This window comes from Corvus moneduloides, chromosome 10, assembly GCF_009650955.1.
Source record: "Corvus moneduloides isolate bCorMon1 chromosome 10, bCorMon1.pri, whole genome shotgun sequence".
In the NCBI taxonomy this organism is placed as follows: Eukaryota; Metazoa; Chordata; class Aves; order Passeriformes; family Corvidae; genus Corvus; species Corvus moneduloides.
Window position 1 is genome coordinate 13682211 of NC_045485.1, and position 12681 is coordinate 13694891.

General features: G+C 38.2%; 1 long non-coding RNA gene across 1 annotated transcript; it reads right to left on the reverse strand.

Annotated features, from left to right (window-relative positions):
- Nucleotides 1–1289: 1289 nt before the first annotated feature.
- LOC116449111 lies at nt 1290–10565 on the reverse strand. The gene is made up of 3 exons (XR_004242238.1): nt 10399–10565; nt 3356–3514; nt 1290–1375 (listed from the first exon to the last, which is right to left on the reverse strand). It is a non-coding gene; the product is annotated as an uncharacterized LOC116449111 (long non-coding RNA).
- Nucleotides 10566–12681: the final 2116 nt, after the last annotated feature.

Sequence of the window (12681 nt, forward strand, 5' to 3'; positions counted from 1 at the left end):
TTTTTCAATGTATTTTAAGCAGAACTGATGAAAAGCCACTGCACTAAAGCTATGCTAGCAGAGTCTGATAACTGAGTTTGGCATAAATATAGTGACCTGGCAAGAAGTCACTGGGTGTGTAATCAGTAACTCTGAATGTGACTTTTAATCACCTTAGTAAACATTTTTCAGCATCTCAGAGCACAGTTCTCTGGCCATAAGAATGGAAGGGAAAGGGAAGGGAAAGGACTGCTGGAAAATGGTTGGAAGCATGAAAAAAAATAAGCAAAACTGGAAAGCTAACTATTCTGTTTACAAATCTAATAATTGTTCAGCAAATAAAAATGACACTAAAGCATAGAAAAATTATATTGTGTGATATTTTATTGCATAATAGGATACTGTATTATCATAACTGTGTGTAACTAACATTTTGCTCACCACTCAGCAAAGTTCTCTTTGTTTTACCCCTTGAGATTTTCTCCTTTAGCATTTTCACACACTATCTAAAACAGGTATTTTTGTGTTTCAGGTGAAATTTTTACATTTTTTAAGTCTAATAGTAGAGTGTATATAGGGAGAGTAACTGCATCAGTGCCACAAGCCAGTCAGATAAGCCAGGGATGGGAAGGTAGGGGGTCCTGACTAAAATGAGATATAAGAAACAACTTGAGAAGGTGAAATAATTCCACTCAGAAAAATGTAGGACTTTGAGGGGCTTGATCTTCAGTGGATAAATTGCTTAAAGTGGTGCTGAATTACACCAGCTTACCTTAAACACTTGGGTCATCCGATATGTAATTTAAGCACGGCCTACGTAACTCAGATTTCTAATGATACAGCTCAACAAGTAATGACTAAAAATGACACATTGGCGACAAAACCCCAAGATTTGTCCCAAAAGTCATAGCACACATTTTCTACTAACACACTGCATCCATAACACACCTTTTTCCTGGGGTATTCACATGGTTTAAATAAATTACAGGTAATATTTTCATAAATGCACACATGATTTATAAACCCATGCCCCATTTTTTAAGTTGAAGGAAAATGTTTAAAGTGATTTCAAAGGGATTGAGGTGATGAAACACTATAAAAAGAATCCTACTAGGCTCCTCTTACATTCAGTATCTGACCATAAATGCTTAGATGTCCCTTTGAAGGTCAGTGAGATCTAATGTACTAAGCATCCAAGATGCTTTCAGAACTGTGAATTAGAACCCTAAATAACATAAGTAATTTTGAAAATGAGATCTAGCAAAATCCTGGGGATATGTTTGGTTTAGTAAGGGTATCTGAAAGACTCACCTGGAAATCCTAACAGCTTTAGAAACCCTTGAAAAAAATCCCATATTCTTCATGTGTCAACATCCGAAGTAAACTGAGTACAGTCCTATAAACAGAAAGAACAAGTTACCTAGGTTTTAATATTTTTTCCCAAATTACCATGCAGTCTGAAAGAAAAGGTAAGAAAAATCCAAATAATTTCAGAACAATTCCCACATACTCAGAGATGTCAATGTCATATGGCTGGCTCAGAACTGAGCAGCACAGTGAAAACTGCACCACACCACCACAACCAATCCACAAACCTCATCACTACCGCTTTCAAGTTTCAGAAAACTTGTATTGAGAGTAATGCCAAAACTTTCACTCCAAAAAAGAGAAGGATAATCTACTAAGAAGAATTAAAATAAGATTATATTTTGATGCATTTCTATATTTTTTTCTGAGATGAAGTATTTTAAGAGAAGACAATTGTTGGGGTGGCTCAGCTCACTCATGAGCCGAGATCGTTAAATGCCACTCAAGTCAGGGCCATCCACTGGGTGGATTTCCCTGCCCAGGACAGTGGGTCGGAGGGCGGATCATGGACGGCTCAGAGGTCTAAGCTGCATCCCCCTGGGCTGTTCTCGGGTCCAAGTTACCTCCCCCTGTTCGAGAAAGTTCTCCTTTTCTCAGTTGTTCATTGGTTCCCTGTTGTGACTCCCACCTCCCTGTCTCCCTTATTGGTTCCTGTTTAATTGTATCCTCCCCCTTGGTTGTACCCCACTGGTTGTTTCTCTTTTCCCCACCTTGTTCCGCCCCCCCTATAAAAGGGGGTGCACAAGCCTTCTCGGGGCCCTTCTGGTCCCTGGACCCTCTGGCCGTAAACCTGTTGGAACCCACACCAGAGGCCCCTCTCTGTTCCTTTACCTCCGGGCTGATGCGAGCCCAGACATCGGCTGCCTGTCGTGCCTCCTCTGAGGAGTAAGCAACATGCACATCCAGCTTGCTCCCCGCTTTGCCACTGAAGGTGTTCCTTAGGATGTCATGGAAGTGATGCTGCGTTCCCTCTGACCGAGGGCGCACCAGAGGTCGACTTATTGAGCCAGACAATGACATATGTGTTATACATCCAACTGATTAATCATCTTTATAAAATACAATACCGCAATATGAAAAGTCTAAACTTCCTTTTTCTCTGTGTGATTTTAATACAAATTTTGCTATTCCTGTAAGGCCTGAAGAACTGCCGCAATAAATTAAGGAAAAATATTTTTCAAGTAAATTTTTTGACTGTGGATATGGGAATTTTTCATGATCGTGAATGCTGTCTAGACAACAGAATGATCTAAAGAAAGTATTCATTATTGGTAGAAAATCAAAGGAGCATCCTTTCTTGATGCAAATATTAGTCAGGTCATCCTTATCCATCTGAGGATGCTCTGGATGCATGGATATATTATTTGTTAATGCTTTACCAGGCAGCGCGAGGCGCTTGGGTAGATACGTGGTCACTATGAAACCATGCCTGAGTACCTTCATGATTAAGCATGATTACCCTTAAGCACCTAAACCATACTTCTACGAAAACTGCTTCTGGAGTACAGAGAGTGATTTCTTTTTAAAATTAAAAAAAAAAAAAATTCAAGCCTGTTTCTCAGCAAGTCACATCCTTGCTACATTTCACAGACATGACGTCATTAGGAAATGGTGCTGCTCTTGGTTACATTGGCATGTCATGTTATAGCACATTAGAAAACATGATTTGCTGACATAACCATGCATGACCCTTAACCAAATGACGAATTAAGCCCTGGCAGTTAAGAAAGAGGCACATTTAGATCTCAGTACACATATTCTGCATATATCATAATCTGCACAAAGTGTAAAAGATTGGAAAAAAACCCACAAAGGAAATAGTGCAATTCTGAAGTTAAATCATGCTTTATTCAGCGTTCATCCAAATTCACATCGCTGTCTGTCCTTATCATGTACATGCATAATAGTGGGCACAGTCCCTAATTGATGATGTATGCAAACCAAACCTCAAAAACCCATAAATTATTATCTTTAGATACTAGAAGAAAACAGAATCACTTTTTATTACCTCCATAGCTGTTACAGTTGATCTTTATATTTCATTCTTTCTCAACTTTTGGTGTGTGCTAACATCTGGGACTCATCATGCTGTCTGGCATTTCAACAAAGATGATGTCACTGGTGCCAAATACTTTGACAAACATGGCTACTGCATAAATCTGAAGATCTGAAAAACCAGACAAATTATGTTTATGATTAGATACAAAATGAGTTGTTTGTACCATGAGTTTAAGTACGCTAAACACAGACTTGCCTCCCAGAAGGTAGACATTGATTGAAAACTGTAAAAGCAAGCAATTCTTTTTTTCCTCTCTCTTTGAGAGTCTGGAGGAGCTTTTGATCTTCCAGTGTCTGTTACAACCTTGGGGAAGGTTAAGTTAACCCTTTGAACAAACATTCCTACCAGCGTCCAATTCACACAAAGTAACTTAATCACCAGCTAAATTGAATTCAAACTGCTCTAGAGAACATGAACTGACATAACTCAGCTCTGATGACAAAGAAATGAAAAGGGTTGACTTTGCTGCTGAGATGCACTGAGGGACTCAAACCCTTGATTCCAACTTTGGAGACACCAGGCACTGTGATTTCATTGCACGCAGATGTTGGTGCAGAGATGGCCAAGGTGCAAGTTTGTGCTGTGGTGCAGAGACCCATGATTGAGACCTTCTCTTGCGGTGCTGCTTGGAGGGCAGTGTAGGGCAGAGGACAGCTCTGGGAAAGTCTGTCCTTTCCCACCCTGCTGAAGGAGTAGAGGTGACAACTGCAGAAAGTGCTTCAAGTGCCGTCCCTTCTCCCTCCTTTGGAAGATGAATTTCTTTCTCATGCTTTTCTTCCTGTGCACCCATCTGAAACCTAGCGGACCTTTTCAAGAATTGTTTTGTTGAAGATATAATTCAAAAGGGAATTATTCAATTCAGTATTGACCACTCCCACCAAGAATCTATAAAAGCAGCCTGACTTTACCAGTCTGACAGGGCTGGGATGCAGGAGACTTCAAGGACGCAGGTTTATGAAGCAGAATTGCACCATAAGCTCTGCATTCCTCTGCTGCCAGTGTGTGCCTACTGTTACAGGAGTTGTGATCAGTGGCTTCTCCAAAAAGAGTGTAAACATAAGAGGATGATTAAAGGAGGCACAGAAGCACCAGTTCTTGTTATCAGGCCTAAACCTGGCACTGCAGCAGTTCCAAGGGGTGATAATTGCATGGGGAATTTCTGTGACATAGACACTAATTCACATTACAGCAAGCTTAATCATGTAACCTCCAAACAACTGCAAGCAATATGGGATGTACCTAGTGAGGTATGTTTATTACCTAAACGGACAGATAATGGTCTTAGCTGAGACTTATCAATCTCTAAATAGAACATAAGATATTCAACAGAAAGGTGTATTTCAGCTACCATACAAAAGGAAAGATGAGACTCTAGATTATGTATAAAATGGCAAATAACCAAATAAATCACAACACAGTGAAGATGTCAGATAAGGATTTGAGTCTTTTAATCACACTGCTAATAGAATTCAAATAAAATTAAGTCACCCATCATTTATTGTGCCAGACAGAGTGCAAGTTCAAATATTAAGCTGAAGTATTATTAACTCAGCTTTCAGCTGGCTCCAGAAGCTTTCATCTGCACTTGATATTGGTGAATACTTTCACACCAGCAACTATTACTTTCAGCCCTCGGGTATAACATCTTGCACACAGAAGTAGCAGGAACACATTGATATTTTTTCCCACACACAGGAATATTAGCCTTGATACAAGTACAATATCTCTTTATGCTTAACTGTGCCAGTATTTCCTTTTTGCTTTCTGCCACATGCCTTTGTGTAAAATCTCTGTGATAAAACCAAAAGGACAAGGAGCTTTATAAAAAAGCATAATCCTACTGGACATGCCATCAATTAACTGAAACATGGAGATGGATATTTTCTGAAAGCTCCTTACAGGGTCTAGACAAACACAGTGAGATAACAATGGAAAATTGTTTGGCTTACTAATTGTAACCAAATGTATGCCATTCTATCAAAACATTCTCAGGAGGATGTCAGAGACTTTTTAAAGTAAACATCTTGTGTCATCCTTTTACTGAAGTGGAACAAGGGACTCCAATAAAAATCCTACATATCAAGGACCCTCAAAGAAGTTTATATATATATTACTGATCTTTGAAAATGCAGCTTGAGAGGTACATTAATAATTTCACCCAGCTGGGCAATAAACATTCCTGCCAAAAGAATTATGTAAAATTACATAAACCCTTTTTAAAGAGAATAAAGTTTCAAGAAGATATAAAGTATAGGCTTACTTCACTTTTTTTTTTACATCTGTGTTTTACAGAAAACATTTTAGCATGTAAAATCTTTGTCCTTGTAAAATACTCCAAAGAGAAGCCAAAATTCAAACCTGTAAGTAATGCAGAATTTTAAAATGTTAGAAAAGTTTAGCAGCAAGAAATAAACAAACCTCAACCAAATAAAAAAGCTTTTCACAGCTGAAGCAATAGATAAAATAGCAATGAACAGCTAAAGGCAAACACTTTCATCAAGGCATACTTTAACCTTTAAATACAATACTTATCCAAGGAGAACTACCATATAGTTAAACCATTTGATCATTCTTAAAATGTGGATTACAGTGCTGGACTCTTATGCTGAAAAATTAAGACCAATTAAAATCTCACATTTTTCAAAAGAACCCAAACATTGTAGCAATGCATCCAATCCTGGAACTTACATTAACAAAACACTCAAGCACATTCTTATCCAAGCTTCACAGGAGGACATGGTGCTTAATCAAGCAAGCAAAAATTAAGAAATTCAAGGGTAAATAGAAGTATTTTGATAGATAATAAATAAATGAGTTTTTCAAGTTTGACCAAGGTGATTAAAGATAGTTAATTTCACTCAGATAAATAGCAAATTTTGCATTCATTTCAGTCACAGAGAAAAAACGTGTCTAGAAAAGCATGTGCTGCCGTGGGGTCTTAGCAAGTGCTAAACATAGAGCTACAGGGAATTTCAGCCTTGTACAATGCTGCAATAATTCTTGGCTGGGATTTCTGAGAATTCCCAGTACAAATACAACTTAAAAAAAGACTGCTCCTTTACAACTTCATTTTCAGAATCAGCAAGGAGCTCCCTCAAACAGATTTTTAATGGAAATTCTTTTAATGAAGTTACAAAATATTTTCCGTCTAACGTGCTTTAGAGAAACTGTCTTTTATGGGAAACTCACACAGAAGTTTAAAGATCCTGAAATAAATTATGAGAGATTGTTAGTTACCAAGTAATCTCCCATAGTTCTCTATCAGCTCTGACATCAGAGAGCCAAGCCTGCAGGAAATGTTCCTAAAGCTACGGGGAAAAATGAGCTATAAGAGGCTGACACTGCAACTGGCTGGATTACCAGTCTCAGGAAAGCAAGGATGCCATAATATTTGTTCTCCTCTTCATTTTTGTTCCTCCTTCTGGGCAGTGAAGAGACTGTAAACTGACAAGTAGAGAAGTGTGAAAAAAAAACCAGGGAACTTTCTTCTGGTCCTTTTATCTCAGTAATCTAACTATCTGCAAAATAGAGAAGAAAAATCAAAGCATAACATTTTAGCATAAGAACAACTGGATGAGAGCAAAGGTCTCTCGGGCAGTCCTACTTCTATCAGCAGCCAGTGGCAAAGGCGTGAGGAAGAGGTAAGGATCCAGGCTTATATGTTGAGATTCCTGTGCTTGGCTGTACTTTTCCAACCACCAGTTGCCAAAGCATTGTAATGCAGTTCAATTCATAAAAATTTTAGTTGTGATTTTTTAAAAAAAGTTTTATTATTTTTGTTAATATCACTTCTTTGAATCCAGATGTCTAGTGAGTTATTGGTCTTGAGGAAGCATAGACAGATGCAATTTCCATAGAAAACTTAGTCAAATGTACAATGGGCAGCTCAAAACATGTCACTAAAGCATAGAGATGAGAAATTAAACCATATTTAGGGTCATGACATTGTTAGAAAAAAGATAATAAACAGCATTTTTTTATCATTTCTTTATAATTTCATAAAAGAAAATTGGTAACAAATACAAGTCAGCCCTACAGTTTTTTGAGCTTCCCTGGAGCTATGGTATCAGTGATACAACCTAAAGAATGGAACAATATGAAATGGATAGCTGAAATATCAGAGGGAAGAGAAGCTGGTTGGTTTTTTTTCAATTGCTGCTAGCAGTATCCAGTAATAAATTTAATAGCTGACTGCCTTTGGTTCCTCACAGACATTTTCTCAGTATCTGCTCTTCACTATTACTTCTTAGAGGCCTGGTGTTTCCTTTTACATTTTCCATCTGCCTCAGAGCTCCACAAGACCCATTGGTTCAGATGGACTATGCAAACACTGATCTAAATTCCAGTCTAAGTGATTTTAAAAACTGGTGCTTCTGTGTGCATTTCAGGTTTTTAACCAACAGCAAAACTCAAGAGAAAATATCATCAGAACACATAAAATTATTGAAGTTTCTGAAACAAAACAAACTGGCTGTCCAATATTGTGAAAGGACAGGTTATGTCTGCTATATTTAAAGAATGAATTTGAAGCACTTTTCCACTCTTTTTAATGGATTTTTATTGCTGACATGACAAACCTGTTTATAAACATAAAATCCATGTACAGTTTTGTAGAAAATCAAAGTCCTTTGCTACAATATATATAACCAGATAGATTCACTTGAATTGTCTGTGGAAAACAAGTATTTATGGGCACACAGATGCCTAGATGTGTATGCACACTTGTACATTTCTATTTCCTACTAGCTCCTAACTTTAGCCTGTCACAGTGGAATCACTGCAACAGTTCTGCTATCAGACAGGGCTTGATTACCAAGCAAGGGCAGAATTTATAGCCCCTTGATTTTAAATTCCTACAGTCTGAGCACATATGTCAACTTTAGCTTAAAAAAGAAGAGTTACTGGTTACCAGAACATTGTTGTGTCTGATACCTAAACTTAGCAAGACACAGAGAAGGTGTCTGATACCTAAACTTAGCAAGACACAGAGAAGGTATATTAAAAAAAAATTATTTCAGTTAGAAAGGAGGTCCTAACAATGAACAACATGTAGATTTGTATAAAATATATATCTACTCTATAGGTTTAAAAGTAATCCAGAATGCGTAAACAAAAAAAACCCACGTATATATACACAGATAGTGAAACACAACCATGCTACAATTAAGACTCACAGCTACTGAGAACGAAAACCAATTTGATAAACTTTCAAGAGAGAGTTAAGATCACTTTCTACAAAATCTGAAATAAATACTTTTTGCAATGTTGTTCTGGATTGCTCCATGACAAAGAGAATTCATGGCCAAAATATTATTGAAAGCAGAAAGCAATATTATCCAAGTGGCATGAGAAGGAGTTTCAGAATGATCTTTTACCATAACTTGTTACACAAAACTGCTCAAGTCACTGTTTGGAATTTCAAGCCTTTGGTACTATACTCGAGCTGCTCTTTGGACAAGTTAAAACTTCACTACCTAAAAAAAAGAACTACCACATGATAAAATTAAGTATTTTGGCATGGGGAACTGATAAGTTAAGAAGAAACTGTGTTTTCATGACAAACCTATAGAAATGTAACTGGCAGTCAGAAAACCTATTTTATTTTAGGTGTCATTCTTCCATGCTTCCATATGACCATCCCAACCATTTTAGAATTTCTCAGGTAGATAGCAAGCAATATGAAATTATTAATTAAGACAAATTATGACAATCTTCTTCCTAAATTCATGCAAATTTAACTCCTTACTACAGAAATTATTCCACTACTTTCATTGCAATTGATTGGGGTTAGTTATCAGTCAGTGTGAGTGACAATGGCAGAATAAGGCCCCATGCACCTGACAGGAGAGAGAGATTTTTAATAGTTGCCATAAACATAGTTTAGTCCTCTCTACCAAATCTGGCAGCAACTTTTCAGTGTATTTAATTGAGATATTTTACATGAATGAGATACAGAATTTTCTGGCTCACAGTCTGAAATCTCCTCCACTAGATTTTGGAAGGAACTGACACAATAATTGATGGAAGTTTTACAGTTGCAGTTTATGCCCTTAAAACACCCTGCTGTAATGATACAATCTAGGGGTTCATTTTGAGTTTTATCTGGATGACAATATATATTCTAACTTCAGCAGTTCAGGCTATGCTTTCAAAATTTAAAGCTCAGGATTCAGACATTACCATTTTCTGTCTTTTCTCTTCTCTCTTCCTCCTCCACTTCATCCCCTATGTTTTGTTTTTCTTCTCAAAAGAGATTTTTTTTTTTGTTATTTTTCCTTTATGTGCAGCCCTTCATTCATCCTGAAGTTCAGAATAAAGTCCTCTCTTCACATTGAAATTAAAATACAATTGAATAAATTAAGTAAAATGAAAAGGCCCTCACAATATTTTCAGACATTTCTTTCTTTGTTAAGGAGAAAAGACATTGATGAGAATTCTACCCAGAAACTGCACTCTGCTGTTGCCATCAACTCTGTCCTCTCTCTGATTTATCAGGCTGTGTGTGTGAGCAGCTACTATGGCAGCTACTTTTGCTGCCTGTTGTATTTTGGATGAGGTGAAATATTTCAGCTACACTGTATGGCCAGATTGGAGTCAGCTGCCAAGACACAAAGGAGTGGCACAGCTCAGGAGTACCTTTCTCTAGGAATTTCATGGGGCACCCAGTGCAATTCTAAGTGGACACCCTCTCTTAACAAATCAGTGGCATGTTACATATGGGATATTCTGGATCTATTTTGCAGAGACTTCAGAAATGGCAAAGAGAAATGGTTTCAGCAGGAGATAATAGGCTTTATGACTTTTCCCAAATTATTCCCTTTTTAGTAGCCATCATCTTGTTGGGTGACATCTGGAATGATTAGAAGACGATATTTTAGAGTGACAACTGGGCTGTCATTCACACTGTCAGTCAGCAAACACCCAGGTTGCCCAGGGTTACAAAGCTGGTTTATGCCTTTGTCCTGTAGTATTTAGTGCTGCTGATTCTTTACCTTGATTCCAGCTGAAGCAGGTCTGACAGGCAGCGACAGAGGCAGGCAGAGCACTCATGTTGAGGGTGGGAGTCCCGTGGTGCCTTTGTGTGCAAGGGTTTTAGAGCTTTGGTGGCAGCCCATCAGGCAGGAGACAACCCCGGAGTATTAGGGTGGGTCCAGAAAGTTCATCTGCTTTCAAAAAATAGAAGGGCAATATTTATCTCTGCCCTAGGAACACATCTAATTTTTTTCGCCCTGTGTACCTGAATGGAAGCTTTTGTACACAACACAGCTGTCTGCAGAATTATTATCCTAAAACAGACCTCTAAACGAAACAGCCCAAAGCAGCCTTGTGCTCCAAGGATGAGCAGCACCTGTGCATTCCTCAGAAGGCAGAGAGCATCCACACCAAATTGGCATAAAGAATAAATGTGCTCCACAGCAACAACTTCACATTGCTCAGCCATTCCCTGATACACAGTCCAAACATCATTTCACTCACTCACTGTCAGCACACATCTCTGATCGAGACAAAGACTTGAGACTTTAAATGTTTCAGTCTGGGAACCCAGCTTTGGGTACCAAAATCCTGGTTTTCAAAGAGAAAAATCACCTTCAGTTGTCAGAAAACTCAAAGCAGTGTTGTGAGCCTGTACCAGCTCTGATACTCAAGACCTAGGACAGACTAATTGGGAACTCAAGAACCACAGCACCAAAGACAGCCTGCCTGCAGCGTCCCCTCATTTCCCTCTTCCTCAATGCATTCTTTTAACACAAAACTAACATTTCTTACAGACATAATGAGCAAATGGACTACTCACAAAACCTGATAATTTTAAACTAATAAACTTGTTGACAAATTGAGATAAGGAATGACTAATATCCACGTTGTTATCAGTGAGCAGGTAAGTAGCTCACTATTATTGTGGTTTCAGACATGTAATCATAAAAGCCATCCTATTGCAGTGTTTCACAGACCAGTTTAAGACCCACAACGTGTCTGTGACATTTGCCTTCTGCAAACAGGCTTGCAGCCTTGTCGTCAGAAAACATGGGATAAAAGACTGCTCAAAGCAAATTTGCTTAAAAAATCAATAAAAATGCCTTAAAACACTGGGACAAGTTGCATAGCCTGAAGGCAAGGAACTCCTTCAGTAATGTTTCTAGGTAATGCTTCTGAAGCATGCCAAAAAGTAACAAAATTTCGTAAACAAGTTGGAGAAAAAGATGACTGTTTTTGTGTGTTGGGTGCATTTGGGACCATAACACCTCTACTCAGGGCTGTATTCTGCCTCCTGTGTACCTCATTCCTGGTGCTCTACCAGAAGAGGCTCGCCAATTGCAGCAACAGAGAAGCTGAAACTAGAATTAAAGAAGCATGTAGAGATGTGTGGACACAGTGCTAAAACAAAAGGAGAAAAAAGCTGTTTGGAGCATGTTTAGGTAGCATTGCCCTGGAGCTCAAGCCAACAACTTTCTATAGAGCACCAGGAAAGCAAATAAATCACTATAATTTATTTATACTAACTTTTTAAATAGTTCACTCTGATTCTTTTTGAGTACCATCTCACAAACCTGGTTGTTAAGTATAAATTAAAAGTATTCAAGAGGTAATATTTGCAAAGCACTTTTGCATCTACAGATGAATGCTGCTGTATAATATGAACATTGACATATTTGACAAGGCAACAGAGTTAAGTGTGATACAGAGTCAGACTAAAGATTTTTTTTTCTTGTCTGAAAAGCCCTTGTTTTGTTACTAATATTAGAGCTGCAGAGGCCTATTTGACAAAAAGCACCTCCTAATTTGAGAGCTGTAGCTCTTAAGCTCCATAGTAGCAGCTATTTACCTGGTTGGCTCACTCTTCACAAAATGTGCCCATTAAGCTCAGGGGCTAAAGCAAAAAAAAAAAAAAAACAACCACTCTTCTGAGCATGACTGAACAAGCGACTGTGCTGGTATGTGTTTGATAAGAGGCAGCAGAGGAAAAGGAGATAAACCTTGGGGTGTAAGACAGGAGTTACATATTCCATTTAGAACAAAAGGGAATTGACTTTACTGGGAATAACTCATGGCCACACAAATTCTGGTTGCAGGTGTTTGGAGGATTTTCCCTGAGGGAAGGTTTGTGATATATATACATACATCCATATACAACTCCAGTTTACGTCAAGGGAATTTATGCATGCACTCTCAACCGAGAGTAAATTTTAGCCCTTTTCTTCTTCACTGATGTTGTACAAGCATTTTCCCAGCTTGGCAGGCTAAATTAAATTGGGCAACGTTCTCTGTGTGTTTGA